A 14,424-nucleotide genomic window follows, 5' to 3' on the forward strand; every position below is an offset into this window, starting at 1 on the left:
ACAAAACCCAGCCTGACTCCATCGTCTCCGCACAGCGATTATCTGAAAAGACTGCAAAGTCTCCTCCACGGAAGAACAGACGCTCCACCTGCTGGACAAACATTCATCAGCAGCGACAATCGGTGCAAAAATGAATTCCGTACCAGAAAAAACTATAAAAATGTGTATAATATGCAGTGAAAATATCCTCCGGCCTCATAGATTGCAGCCGCAGGTGACTTTATATCACAGATCCCTATTCTAGGTACATTTCCCACCATGCACTGCAGAACTGATGAAGACTGTCAGTATCTGGGGTGATCTGATTGGCTCATAGGCACTAAGCATCTTCACTCCTGCTGCTCTTTCCCCTCCTGTCATCGTAGTGATGAGGACAATCAGAATGTAGAACGATCTGTAAACTATACAGGAAGTGTGGGCGGGGCTTATTCTGGCTTCAGAAAGTAGAGGTGGGTCTTTCGCTAGAGGAAGAAGAGGCGTGTCTTATTCTGTCTTCAGGAAGAGGAGGTGGTCTTTCTCTACGGGAAGTGGGGGTGGGTCTTTCTCTACGGGAAGTGGGGGTGGGTCTTTCTCTACAGGAAATTAAGGTGGGTCTTTTTGTTGCTTCAGGAAGTGGGGGTGGGTCTTTCTCTACAGGAAGTGGAGGTAAGACTTTTTCTACAGAAAATGGGGCTGGGTCTTTCTCTCCAGGAAGTGGAGGCAGTCTTTCTCTACAGGAAGTAAGGGTGGGTTCTTCTTTACAGAAAGTGTAGACTGTTTTTTCTCAACAGGAAGTGCAGGTGGGTCTTTCTCTCCAGGAAGTAGAGGCAGTCTTTCTCTACAGGAAGTAAGGGTGGGTTCTTCTTTACAGAAAGTGTAGACTATTTTTTCTCAACAGGAAGTGCAGGTGGGTCTGTCTCTACAGGAAGTGGGGGCGGGTCTTATTCTTGCTTCAGGAAGAGGAGATGGGTCTTTCTGTGCAGGTGGTGGTTCTTATCCTTGCTTCAATAAATGAAGGCGAGTCGTTTTGTACAGGAACTGGGGGGTTAGTATTTCTCTACAGGAAGTGAGGGCGAGTCTTTCTCTTTACAAAGTCAAGGTGGGTCTTTTTCTTGATTCAGGAAGTGGAGTCGGGTCTTTCTCTACAGGAAGTGGAGGCAAGCCTTTTTCTGCAGAAAATGGGGGTGGGTCTTTCTCTCCAGGAAGTAGAGGCAGTCTTTCTCTACAGGAAGTAAGGGTGGGTCCTTCTTTACAGAAAGTGGAGACTGGTTTTTCTCAACAGGAAGTGCAGGTGGGTCTGTCTCTACAGGAATTGGAGGCGGGTCTTAATCTTGCTTCAGGAAGAGGAGGTGGGTCTTTCTCTACAGGTGGTGGTTCTTATCCTTGCTTCAATAAGTGAAGGTGAGTCGTTTTGTACCGTAACTGGGGGGTTAGTCTTTCTCTACGGGAAGTTGGGACAAGTCTTTCTCTACAGGAAGTGAGGGCGAGTCTTTCTCTTCACAAAGTCAAGGTGGGTCTTTTTCTTGCTTCAGGAAGTGGAGTCAGGTCTTTCTCTGCAGGAAGTGGAGGCAAGTCTTTACAGGAAGTGGGTGTGGGTCGTTTTCTTGCTTCAGGAAAGTGAAGACTGGTCGTTCTTTACAGGAATTGAGGGTGGGTCCTTTTCTTGCTTCAGGAAGTGGTGGCTAGTCTTCCTCTACAGGAAGTTGAGGCTGGTCTTTCACTACAGAAAGTGGAGGAGGGTCTTTTTGTTTTGCTTCATTAGATGTAGTGGGTCTTTCTGTCTTTCTCTACAGGATGTGGAGGTGGTCTTTCTCTACAGGAAGTGGAGGCTGTTTTTTTCTACAGGAAGTTTAGACTGGCTTTGCTCTACAAAAAGTGCAGGCAGCTCTTTCTCTACAGGAAGTGCAGCACGTCTTTCTCTACAGGAAGTGGGGGTGGGTCTTTCTCTACAGGAAGTGGGGGTCTTTCTCTACAGGAAGTGAAGGCATGTTTTTATCTACAGGAAGTGGTAGCAGATATTTATCTTTCTATAGGAAGTAAGCGCGGGTCTTTATCTCTCCATAGAATGTGGGGCTGTTCTTTTTTTTCTACAAGTCTATTTTGCTATAGGGTTCATGGATGGATTATTAATCTAATTCTGAAAGTGGGGGATAATCATTTTGCTACCAGGAGTGGAGGTAGGTGTGGCTCTTCCTATAGGAAGTGGTGGATGGATCTTTCTCTTCAGGGAGCGGGCATGGGTCTTTATCTCTATAAAGAATGTCTTTAATTTGTTACTGAAAGTGAGGACAGGTTTCACTCTATAAAGTGATGGCGGGTCTTTATTTACAGACACTTGGGGCAGGTCTTTATCTCTCAGCAATATGTAGAGGTCGTTCTTTTTGTTGATACAAAAAGTTGGAGCAAGTATTTATCTATCTATTGGAAGTTGGGGTGAGTTTTTATTCCTCAACAGGAAATAGGGGTGATTTTTAATCTCTATACAGGAAGTGAGGGACGGGTCTATATCTTACTTTAGGAAGTGAGGACAGTTTTATTTCCCTTCACATTTAGTGGGGAGGGGCTGAATTTCTCTAAAGGAAGTGGGGGTAGGCCTTTCTTTTGTTACAGGAAGTAGGTCTGGTTTGCTACAGAAAATTAAGTTGGGTTATTTCTTGTTAATTGGAAGTTGAGGTGGGAAATTATTCCTCTAAAGGAAATGGGGCAGGTGTCTATCGTTCTACAGGAAATGGAGGCTGGTATTTTGCTTGCTAAAAGAAGTTGCGGTGGGCCTTTATCTTTCTAAAAGATGTGGGGGCAGGTCTTTATTTTTCTATAAGAAGGAAGGGATAGGGCTTTATCTTGCTACAAGAATTGGAGATTAGTCATTATGTTGTAAAAGGAAGGGGGGTAGTCTTTTTCTACAGGAATTAGGGTGGGTCTTTATCTTGCTACAGTATATGAAGCAATGGCAGATCTTTGTACAGTAAGTTGTGGTTGATCTTTTTTGTGCACAGGAAGTACGGGAAGGTCTTTATCTTGCTAAAGGAAACTGGTCTTTATTTCTCTGCATAAAATAAAACCAGTTGTTTACCTCTCAACAGGAAGTGGGGGACAGGTCTTTATCATGCTACAGGAAGTGTAGATGGGTCTTTATTCCTCTAAAGGGGATGAAGTGGGGGATAAATCTTTCTCTACAGGAAGTGGGGGGACTGGTCTTTCTCTTGCTACAGCAAGTGGGGTTGGGCAATTGTCCATGGGAAGTGTGGTGCGGGTCTTTGTCTACAGGAAGTGGGGGTGGGTCTTTGTCTACAGGAAGTGTGGGTGGGTCTTTGTCTACAGGAAGTGAGGGTGGGTCTTTGTCTACAGGAAGTGGGGGTGGGTCTCTGTATACAGGAACTGGGGGCGGGTCTTTGTCTAGAGGAAGTGGGAATGGGTCTTTGTCTACAGGAAGTGTGGGTGGGTCTTTGTCTACAGGAAGTGTGGGTGGGTCTTTGTCTACAGGAACTGGGGGTGGGTCTTCGTATACAGGAACTGGGGATGGGCCTTTTTCTATAGGAAGTGAGGGCGGGTGTTTGTCTACAAGAAGTGGGGGTGGGTCTTTGTCTAGAGGAAGTGGGAATGGGTCTTTGTCTACAGGAAGTGTGGGTGGGTCTTTGTCTAGAGGAAGTGGGGGTGGGTCTTTGTCTACAGGAAGTGGGGGGTGTCTTTGTATACAGGAACTGGGGGTGGGCCTTTTTCTATAGGAAGTGAGGGCAGGTGTTTGTCTACAGGAAGTGGGGGTGGGTTTTGTCTACAGGAAGTAATGGTGATCATTTATCTATAGGAAGTGAGGGCAGGTTTTTGTCTACAGGAAGTGAGTGTGGTTTTTATTTCTCTACAAAATGTAGAAATTAGTCATTGGTCTTTATCTCTGCAGGAAATGAGAACTGGTCTTTTTCTTGATAAAGGAAGTAAAGGCAGGTCTTTATCTTGCTATAAAAAGTTAAGGTGGGTCTTTATCTCTCTACAAGTAGGAGATGGGCTTTTACCCAGCAATAGTAAATGGGGACAGGTCTGTATCTGACTACATGAAGGGGGAAGAATCTTTTTCTTCAGGAAGTTGGTCTTTATCTTGCAACAGGAAGATCTTGTCTTGTAGTGCTGCAGAAAATGGGATAGCGGTCTTTATCTCTCTATAGGAAGTGAGGGCAGGTCTTTATCTCAATATAGGCGGGTATTTATCTTTCAGCTTGAAGTAATGGTGGGTCTTTATCTTTCTGCAGAAAGTCAGGGCATTATTTTTCTTACTAAGTAAAGTTTATTCTTCTACAGGAAATGATGGGATGTTTATCTCTCTATAGGAAGTGGGAGTCTTTATTCCTAGGCAGGAAGTAGAGGTCTTCTTCTGCAGGGAGCGGAGGTAGTTCTTTATTTCTTTACAAGACGTGGGGATGAGTCTTTGTCTATTGGAAGTGGGGGTGTTTTTCTTTCCACAGAGAATGGGGAATTTATCACTCTATATGAAGTGGGGACGTGGCTTTATCTCTCTAAATGGAGTGGAGGGGCTACTTTATCTAGAGAGTGGAGGCAGTTCTTTACTGCTTTACAGGAAATGTGGGTGAGTTTCTGTCTATAGGAAGTGGGGGTGAGTCATTATCATTCTACAAGGAAAGGAGCGTGGCTTTATGTACCTATATAAAATGGGGTGTGGCTTTATGCATCTAAAAAACAGGGGCGTGGCTTTATGTATCTATACAAAGTGAGGGCGTGGCTTTATGTATCTATATAAACTGGGGCGTGGCTTTATGTACCTATATAAGCTAGGGTGTGGCTTTATGGATCTATAAAAATGGGAGGCGTGGCTATATGTATCTATATAAACTGGGGTGTGACTTTATGCATCTAAAAAAACGGGGGCATGGCTTTATGTATCTATATAAAGAGAGGGCATGGCTTTATGTATCTATATAAAGTGAGGGCGTGGCTTTATGTATCTATATAAACAGGGGCGTGGCTTTATGTATCTATATAAAGAGAGGGCATGGCTTTATGTATCTATATAAAGTGAGGGCGTGGCTTTATGTATCTATATAAACAGGGGTGTGGCTTTATGTATCTATATAAAGAGAGGGCGTGGCTTTATGTATCTATATAAACTGAGGCATGGCTTTATGTATCTATATAAACAGGGGCGTGGCTTTAAGTATCTATATAAAGAGAGGGCGTGGCTTTATGTACCTATATAAACTGGGGCATGGCTTTATGTATCTATATAAAGAGAGGGCATGGCTTTATGTATCTATATAAAGAGAGGGCGTGGCTTCATGTATCTATATAAACTGGGGCGTGGCTTTATGTATCTATATAAAGAGAGGGCATGGCTTTATGTATCTATATAAAGAGAGGGCGTGGCTTTATGTATCTATATAAACTGGGGCATGGCTTTATGTATCTATATAAACTGGGGCATGGCTTTATGTATCTATATAAACAGGGGCGTGGCTTTATGTATCTATATAAAGAGAGGGCGTGGCGTTATGTATCTATATAAACTGGGGCATGGCTTTATGTATCTATATAAACTGGGGCATGGCTTTATGTCTCTATCAAGTGAGAGTGTGGCTTTATGTATCTATATAAAGTGAGGGCGTGGCTTTATGTATCTATATAAAGTGAGGGCGTGGCTTTATGTATCTATATAAACTGGGGCATGGCTTTATGTATCTATATAAAGAGAGGGCATGGCTTTATGTATCTATATACAGAGAGGGCATGGCTTTATGTATCTATATAAAGTGAGGGCGTGGCTTTATGTATCTATATAAACTGGGGCATGGCTTTATGTATCTATATAAAGAGAGGGCATGGCTTTATGTACCTATATAAACTGGGGCATGGCTTTATGTATCTATATAAACTGGGGCATGGCTTTATGTATCTATATAAACTGGGGCATGGCTTTATGTATCTATATAAACTGGGGCATGGCTTTATGTATCTATATAAACTGGGGCGTGGATTTATGTATCTATATAAACTGGGGCGTGGCTTTATGTATCTATATAAACTGGGGCATGGCTTTATGTATCTATATAAACAGGGGCATGGCTTTATGTATCTATATAAACAGGGGCGTGGCTTTATGTATCTATATAAAGAGAGGGCGTGGCTTTATGTACCTATATAAACTGGGGCATGGCTTTATGTATCTATATAAAGAGAGGGCATGGCTTTATGTATCAATATAAAGAGAGGGCGTGGCTTTATGTATCTATATAAACAGGGGCGTGGCTTTATGTATCTATATAAAGAGAGGGCGTGGCTTTATGTACCTATATAAACTGGGGCATGGCTTTATGTATCTATATAAAGAGAGGGCATGGCTTTATGTATCTATATAAAGAGAGGGCGTGGCTTTATGTATCTATATAAAGAGAGGGCGTGGCTTTATGTATCTATATAAACTGGGGCATGGCTTTATGTATCTATATAAAGAGAGGGCATGGCTTTATGTATCTATATAAAGAGAGGGCGTGGCTTTATGTATCTATATAAACTGGGGCGTGGCTTTATGTATCTATATAAAGAGAGGGCATGGCTTTATGTATCTATATAAAGAGAGGGCGTGGCTTTATGTATCTATATAAACTGGGGCGTGGCTTTATGTATCTATATAAAGAGAGGGCGTGGCTTTATGTATCTATATAGACAGGGGCATGGCTTTATGTATCTATATAAACAGGGGCGTGGCTTTATGTATCTATATAAAGAGAGGGCGTGGCTTTATGTACCTATATAAACTGGGGCATGGCTTTATGTATCTATATAAAGAGAGGGCATGGCTTTATGTATCAATATAAAGAGAGGGCGTGGCTTTATGTATCTATATAAACAGGGGCGTGGCTTTATGTATCTATATAAAGAGAGGGCGTGGCTTTATGTACCTATATAAACTGGGGCATGGCTTTATGTATCTATATAAAGAGAGGGCATGGCTTTATGTATCTATATAAAGAGAGGGCGTGGCTTTATGTATCTATATAAAGAGAGGGCGTGGCTTTATGTATCTATATAAACTGGGGCATGGCTTTATGTATCTATATAAAGAGAGGGCATGGCTTTATGTATCTATATAAAGAGAGGGCGTGGCTTTATGTATCTATATAAACTGGGGCGTGGCTTTATGTATCTATATAAAGAGAGGGCATGGCTTTATGTATCTATATAAAGAGAGGGCGTGGCTTTATGTATCTATATAAACTGGGGCGTGGCTTTATGTATCTATATAAACTGGGGCATGGCTTTATGTATCTATATAAACAGGGGCGTGGCTTTATGTATCTATATAAAGAGAGGGCGTGGCTTTATGTATCTATATAAACAGGGGCGTGGCTTTATGTATCTATATAAAGAGAGGGCGTGGCTTTATGTATCTATATAAACTGGGGCATGGCTTTATGTATCTATATAAACTGGGGCATGGCTTTATGTCTCTATCAAGTGAGAGTGTGGCTTTATGTATCTATATAAAGTGAGGGCGTGGCTTTATGTATCTATATAAAGTGAGGGCGTGGCTTTATGTATCTATATAAACTGGGGCATGGCTTTATGTATCTATATAAAGAGAGGGCATGGCTTTATGTATCTATATAAAGAGAGGGCATGGCTTTATGTATCTATATAAAGTGAGGGCGTGGCTTTATGTATCTATATAAACTGGGGCATGGCTTTATGTATCTATATAAAGTGAGGGCGTGGCTTTATGTATCTATATAAACTGGGGCATGGCTTTATGTATCTATATAAAGAGAGGGCATGGCTTTATGTATCTATATAAAAAGAGGGCATGGCTTTATGTACCTATATAAACTGGGGCATGGCTTTATGTATCTATATAAACTGGGGCATGGCTTTATGTATCTATATAAACTGGGGCATGGCTTTATGTATCTATATAAACTGGGGCATGGCTTTATGTATCTATATAAACTGGGGCGTGGCTTTATGTATCTATATAAACTGGGGCGTGACTTTATGTATCTATATAAACAGGGGCATGGCTTTATGTATCTATATAAACAGGGGCATGGCTTTATGTATCTATATAAAGTGAGGGCGTGGCTTTATGTATCTATATAAACAGGGGCGTGGCTTTATGTATCTATATAAAGAAAGGGCGTGGCTTTATGTATCTATATAAACAGGGGCGTGGCTTTATGTATCTATATAAAGAGAGGGCGTGGCTTTATGTATCTATATAAACTGGGGCATGGCTTTATGTATCTATATAAAGAGAGGGCATGGCTTTATGTATCTATATAAACAGGGGCGTGGCTTTATGTATCTATATAAAGAGAGGGCGTGGCTTTATGTATCTATATAAACAGGGGCGTGGCTTTATGTATCTATATAAAGAGAGGGCGTGGCTTTATGTATCTATATAAACTGGGGCATGGCTTTATGTATCTATATAAACAGGGGCGTGGCTTTATGTATCTATATAAAGAGAGGGCATGGCTTTATGTATCTATATAAACAGGGGCGTGGCTTTATGTATCTATATAAAGAGATGGCGTGGCTTTATGTATCTATATAAAGAGAGGGCGTGGCTTTATGTATCTATATAAACTGGGGCGTGGCTTTATGTATCTATATAAAGAGAGGGCGTGGCTTTATGTATCTATATAAACTGGGGCATGGCTTTATGTATCTATATAAACTGGGGCATGGCTTTATGTATCTATAAACTGGGGCATGGCTTTATGTATCTATATAAACTGGGGCGTGGCTTTATGTATCTATATAAACAGGGGCGTGGCTTTATGTATCTATATAAAGAGAGGGCGTGGCTTTATGTATCTATATAAACTGGGGCATGGCTTTATGTATCTATATAAACAGGGGCGTGGCTTTATGTATCTATATAAAGAGAGGGCGTGGCTTTCTGTATCTATATAAACAGGGGCGTGGCTTTATGTATCTATATAAAGTGAGGGCGTGGCTTTATGTATCTATATAAACAGGGGCGTGGCTTTATGTATCTATATAAAGAGAGGGCATGGCTTTATGTATCTATATAAAGAGAGGGCGTGGCTTTATGTATCTATATAAACAGGGGCATGGCTTTATGTATCTATATAAACTGGGGCATGGCTTTATGTATCTATATAAAGAGAGGGCATGGCTTTATGTATCTATATAAACTGGGGCATGGCTTTATGTATCTATATAAACTGGGGCATGGCTTTATGTATCTATATAAACTGGGGCATGGCTTTATGTATCTATATAAAGAGAGGGCATGGCTTTATGTCTCTATCATGTGAGAGCGTGGCTTTATGTATCTATATAAAGTGAGGGCGTGGCTTTATGTATCTATATAAAGTGAGGGCGTGGCTTTATGTATCTATATAAAGAGAGGGCGTGGCTTCATGTATCTATATAAAGTGAGGGCGTGGCTTTATGTATCTATATAAAGTGAGGGCGTGGCTTTATGTATCTATCAAGCGAGAGCGTGGCTTTATGTATCTATATAAAGTGAGGGCGTGGCTTTATGTATCTATATAAAGTGAGGGCATGGCTTTATGTATCTATATAAACAGGGGCGTGGCTTTATGTATCTATCAAGTGAGAGCGTGGCTTTATGTATCTATATAAAGTGAGGGCATGGCTTTATGTCTCTATATAAACTGGGGCATGGCTTTATGTCTCTATCAAGTGAGGGCGTGGCTTTATGTATCTATATAAAGTGAGGGCGTGGCTTTATGTATCTATATAAACTGGGGCATGGCTTTATGTCTCTATCAAGTGAGGGCGTGGCTTTATGTATCTATATAAAGTGAGGGCGTGGCTTTATGTATCTATATAAACTGGGGCATGGCTTTATGTATCTATATAAAGAGAGGGCATGGCTTTATGTATCTATATAAAGAGAGGGCGTGGCTTTATGTATCTATATAAAGTGAGGGCGTGGCTTTATGTATCTATATAAAGAGAGGGCATGGCTTTATGTATCTATATAAAGAGAGGGCATGGCTTTATGTATCTATATAAAGTGAGGGCGTGGCTTTATGTATCTATATAAAGTGAGGGCGTGGCTTTATGTATCTATATAAAGTGAGGGCGTGGCTTTATGTATCTATATAAAGTGAGGGCGTGGCTTTATGTATCTATATAAAGTGAGGGCGTGGCTTTATGTATCTATATAAAGTGAGGGCGTGGCTTTATGTATCTATATAAAGTGAGGGCGTGGCTTTATGTATCTATATAAACTGGGGCATGGCTTTATGTCTCTATATAAAGAGAGGGCGTGGCTTTATGTCTCTATCAAGTGAGGGCGTGGCTTTATGTATCTATATAAAGTGAGAGCGTGGCTTTATGTATCTATATAACGAGAGGGCATGGCTTTATGTATCTATATAAAGTGAGAGCGTGGCTTTATGGATCTATTTCACACCGGTGTGATCAGTAAATGAAATGACCCTGACCATGGTACAAAATAAAAACAATATTTATTATATGATGTTAAAAACAACAAGTTTCTACTAGTAATGAAGGTGCTGGAACCAAAGAACGAGGGATGGATCTGCCATAGGCTTATATCTAACATATGAACTGGCCGACTTCTAATAATACTAAAACATCATACATAGCCTTATAAACATGAGAACGGTAAGATATCTGAATGGTTTTTAGTTTATCATAATATATACATAAAGGAGAGGCTTAAACGCTATGTCTCCTAGCGATATGACCAAACAAGACAAAGATGACCCTACAAAGGCATTAAGATGTAAATATCTGAAATATACCTGATAGTCAGTCCAATGGGGATAAGCCGCGGCGTCCCTCTGCCCCGACTTTATGGATCTATAAAAACTGGGAGCATGGCTTTATGTGTCTATATCAAGTGAGGGTGTGGCTTTATGTGTCTATTTAAACTGGGGTGTGGCTTTATGTATCTATAAAAACTGGGAGCGTGGATTTATGTATCTATATCAAGTGAGGGTGTGGCTTTGTGTCTATATGAAACTGGGGCCGTGGCTTTATGGACCTATATAAACTGGGGTGTGGCTTTATGGATCAATAAAAATGGGGCGTGGATTTATGAATCTATAAAAACTGGGGGCGGGGCTTTATGTATCTATATAAAGTGAGGGCGTGGCTGTATGGATCTATAAAAACTGGGGGTGTGGCATTATGTATCTATATAAAGTGGGGCATGGCTTTTGTATCTAAAGTGGGGGCGTGGCTTTATGCATCTATATAAACTGGGGGCGTGGCTTTATGTATCTATATAAAGTGAGGGTGTGGATTTACATTTCTATATAAAATGGGGTGTGGATTTATCTTTCTAAATGAAGTGGGGTGTGGCTTAATGTTTTGGTAGGAAGTGGGGGCGTGGCTTTATTCTACATGAAGTGGGGGCATGGCTTTATCTCTACATGAAGTGGGGGTGTGGCTTTATCTCTACATGAAGTGGGGGCGTGGCTTTATCTCTACATGAAGAGGGGGCGTGGCTTTATCTCTACATGAAGTGGGGGCGTGGCTTTATCTCTACATGAAGTGGGGGCGTGGCTTTATTCTACATGAAGTAGGGGCGTGGCATTATCTCTACATGAAGTGGGGGCGTGGCATTATCTCTACATGAAGTGGGGGCGTGGCTTTATCTCTACATGAAGTGGGGAAGTGGCATTATCTCTACATGAAGTGGGGGCGTGGCTTTATCTCTACATGAAGTGGGGGCGTGGCTTTATCTCTACATGAAGTGGGGGCGTGGCTTTATCTCTACATGAAGTGGGGGCGTGGCTTTATCTCTACATGAAGTGGGGGCGTGGCATTATCTCTACATGAAGTGGGGGCGTGGCTTTATCTCTACATGAAGTGGGGAAGTGGCATTATCTCTACATGAAGTGGGGGCGTGGCTTTATGTATCTATATAAAGTGGGGGCGTGGCTTTATGTATCTATATAAAGTGGGGGCGTGGCTTTATGTATCTATATAAAGTGGGGGCGTGGCTTTATGTATCTATATAAAGTGGGGGCGTGGCTTTATGTATATATATATAAAGTGGGGGCGTGGCTTTATGTATATATATATAAAGTGGGGGCGTGGCTTTATGTGTCTATATAAAGTGGGGGCGTGGCTTTATGTATCTATATAAAGTGGGGGCGTGGCTTTATGTATCTATATAAAGTGGGGGCGTGTCTTTATGTATCTATAAAAACTGGGGGCGTGGCATTATGTATCTATATAAAGTGGGGCATGGCTTTTGTATCTAAAGTGGGGGCGTGGCTTTATGCATCTATATAAACTGGGGGCGTGGCTTTATGTATCTATATAAAGTGAGGGTGTGGATTTACATTTCTATATAAAATGGGGTGTGGATTTATCTTTCTAAATTAAGTGGGGTGTGGCTTAATGTTTTGATAGGAAGTGGGGGCGTGGCTTTATTCTACATGAAGTGGGGGCATGGCTTTATCTCTACATGAAGTGGGGACGTGGCTTTATTCTACATGAAGTGGGGGCGTGGCTTTATCTCTACATGAAGTGGGGGCGTGGCTTTATCTCTACATGAAGTGGGGGCGTGGCTTTATGTATCTATATAAAGTGGGGGCGTGGCTTTATGTATATATATAAAGTGGGGGCGTGGCTTTATGTATCTATATAAAGTGGGGGCGTGGCTTTATGTATCTATATAAAGTGGGGGCGTGGCTTTATGTATCTATATAAAGTGGGGCGTGGCTTTATGTATCTATATAAAGTGGGGCGTGGCTTTATGTATCTATATAAAGTGGGGGCGTAGCTTTACGTATCTATATAAAGTGGGGGCGTGGCTTTACGTATCTATATAAAGTGGGGGCGTGGCTTTACGTGTCTATATAAAGTGGGGGCGTGGCTTTACGTATCTATATAAAGTGGGGGCGTGGCTTTACGTATCTATTTAATGTGGGGGCGTGGCTTTACGTATCTATATAAAGTGGGGGCGTGGCTTTACGTATCTATATAAAGTGGGGGCGTGGCTTTACGTGTCTATATAAAGTGGGGGCGTGGCTTTGCTTACCTATATCAAGTGGGGGCGTGGCTTTACGTATCTATTTAAAGTGGGGGCGTGGCTTTACGTATCTATTTAAAGTGGGGGCGTGGCTTTACGTATCTATATAAAGTGGGGGCGTGTCTTTACGTATCTACATAAAGTGGGGCCGTGTCTTTACGTATCTACATAAAGTGGGGGCATGTCTTTACGTATCTATATAAAGCGGGGGCGTGGATTTACGTTTCTATATGAGTGGATTTATCTCTCTACATGAAGTTGGCGGTGGGGCTTTATCTCTACAGAGCTGGTGACTTGACGTCCTTTACGTTAGTCCTGTTTCTGGACCATCCAGATTGAATACTATTATATCCTCTTCTCAGCAACTCTTCCAGCGGTCATGTAGAGGCGAGTGATGGGAGAGGATACATTTTCTATCATTTTTTTACCTTCACGTCACGATGGGCCTATTTGTAGCATAAATAATGGAGGACGATCTCTTTGACCTTGAAGGCACTGTCTTACGAAGACAACTTCTCTCCGTTTGTCCTCTTGGAGCTTAGAGATAACTACACGATCTTTCCCCTCTGGATCCCCTTTATGAATTCCTATGGAAAGCCGCTTAGTACGCGCACCTCCCAATTGTTCGCTCTCCTTGTGTTTCATGGATGCAGTTGATCTAAATGGCCCCCATAACACTATATTTCCCCTGAAAGGAGGGTGCAGGGGGATGGCGGATGTTCCATGACTTCTCCGGCATAGTCAGCTGGATGTGGGCCATGCAGTACTCCACTGTTTACCCCCAGAGCTGCACTCCAAGGTTTCTTTTCGATATGGCGGCCCCTGTATATACCTACGCCATCCTGTCTGGCATATACAGCTCCTGCAGCTTTACAGTGTGTAAATTACAGCTGGATCAGAGTCGCCCATTCATCCGTGACAGATTCAGGGCTTAGCGGGCTCAGGACCTAACTGTCTATTATAGGCATGAACTTCTCAGCGGCTTCTGGACTCTTCCTCTTATCACATCCCGCTCTGCAGTTTCCAGGATTTATTTTCACGATCGCCCCATTTCCACCTACTGTACTCAATAGTAAAAACTGACTTTTTTTTTCTATGGATTTACTCCTATTGAAGCAGAAGTTTCACCAAACTGACGGCCAAATATACAGCAAGTGCAGACAAGTGACTGTTTACTGTATCTTTATCATTTGCCTTTCTAATGAACACAACCACTAGGGGGAGTAACAATTTTTGTTGACACCGAAACTTTTCAAGGGTTTTCTCAAGATCAATCTGCAGGAGCGCACTACTCCTCTGCCTTCTGACTTCCCACTTGCCAGGGGGCAGTGCTTTCCTTGAGACTGACAGTTTGGGACTGCAGCATAGTTACATTACTAAACTGCGCACTATCCAATATTGCTTGGGCAGCATAGGAGAAATGCATAAGT

Source organism: Ranitomeya imitator, chromosome 6 (genome assembly GCF_032444005.1).
Source record: "Ranitomeya imitator isolate aRanImi1 chromosome 6, aRanImi1.pri, whole genome shotgun sequence".
NCBI classification, from domain to species: domain Eukaryota; kingdom Metazoa; phylum Chordata; class Amphibia; order Anura; family Dendrobatidae; genus Ranitomeya; species Ranitomeya imitator.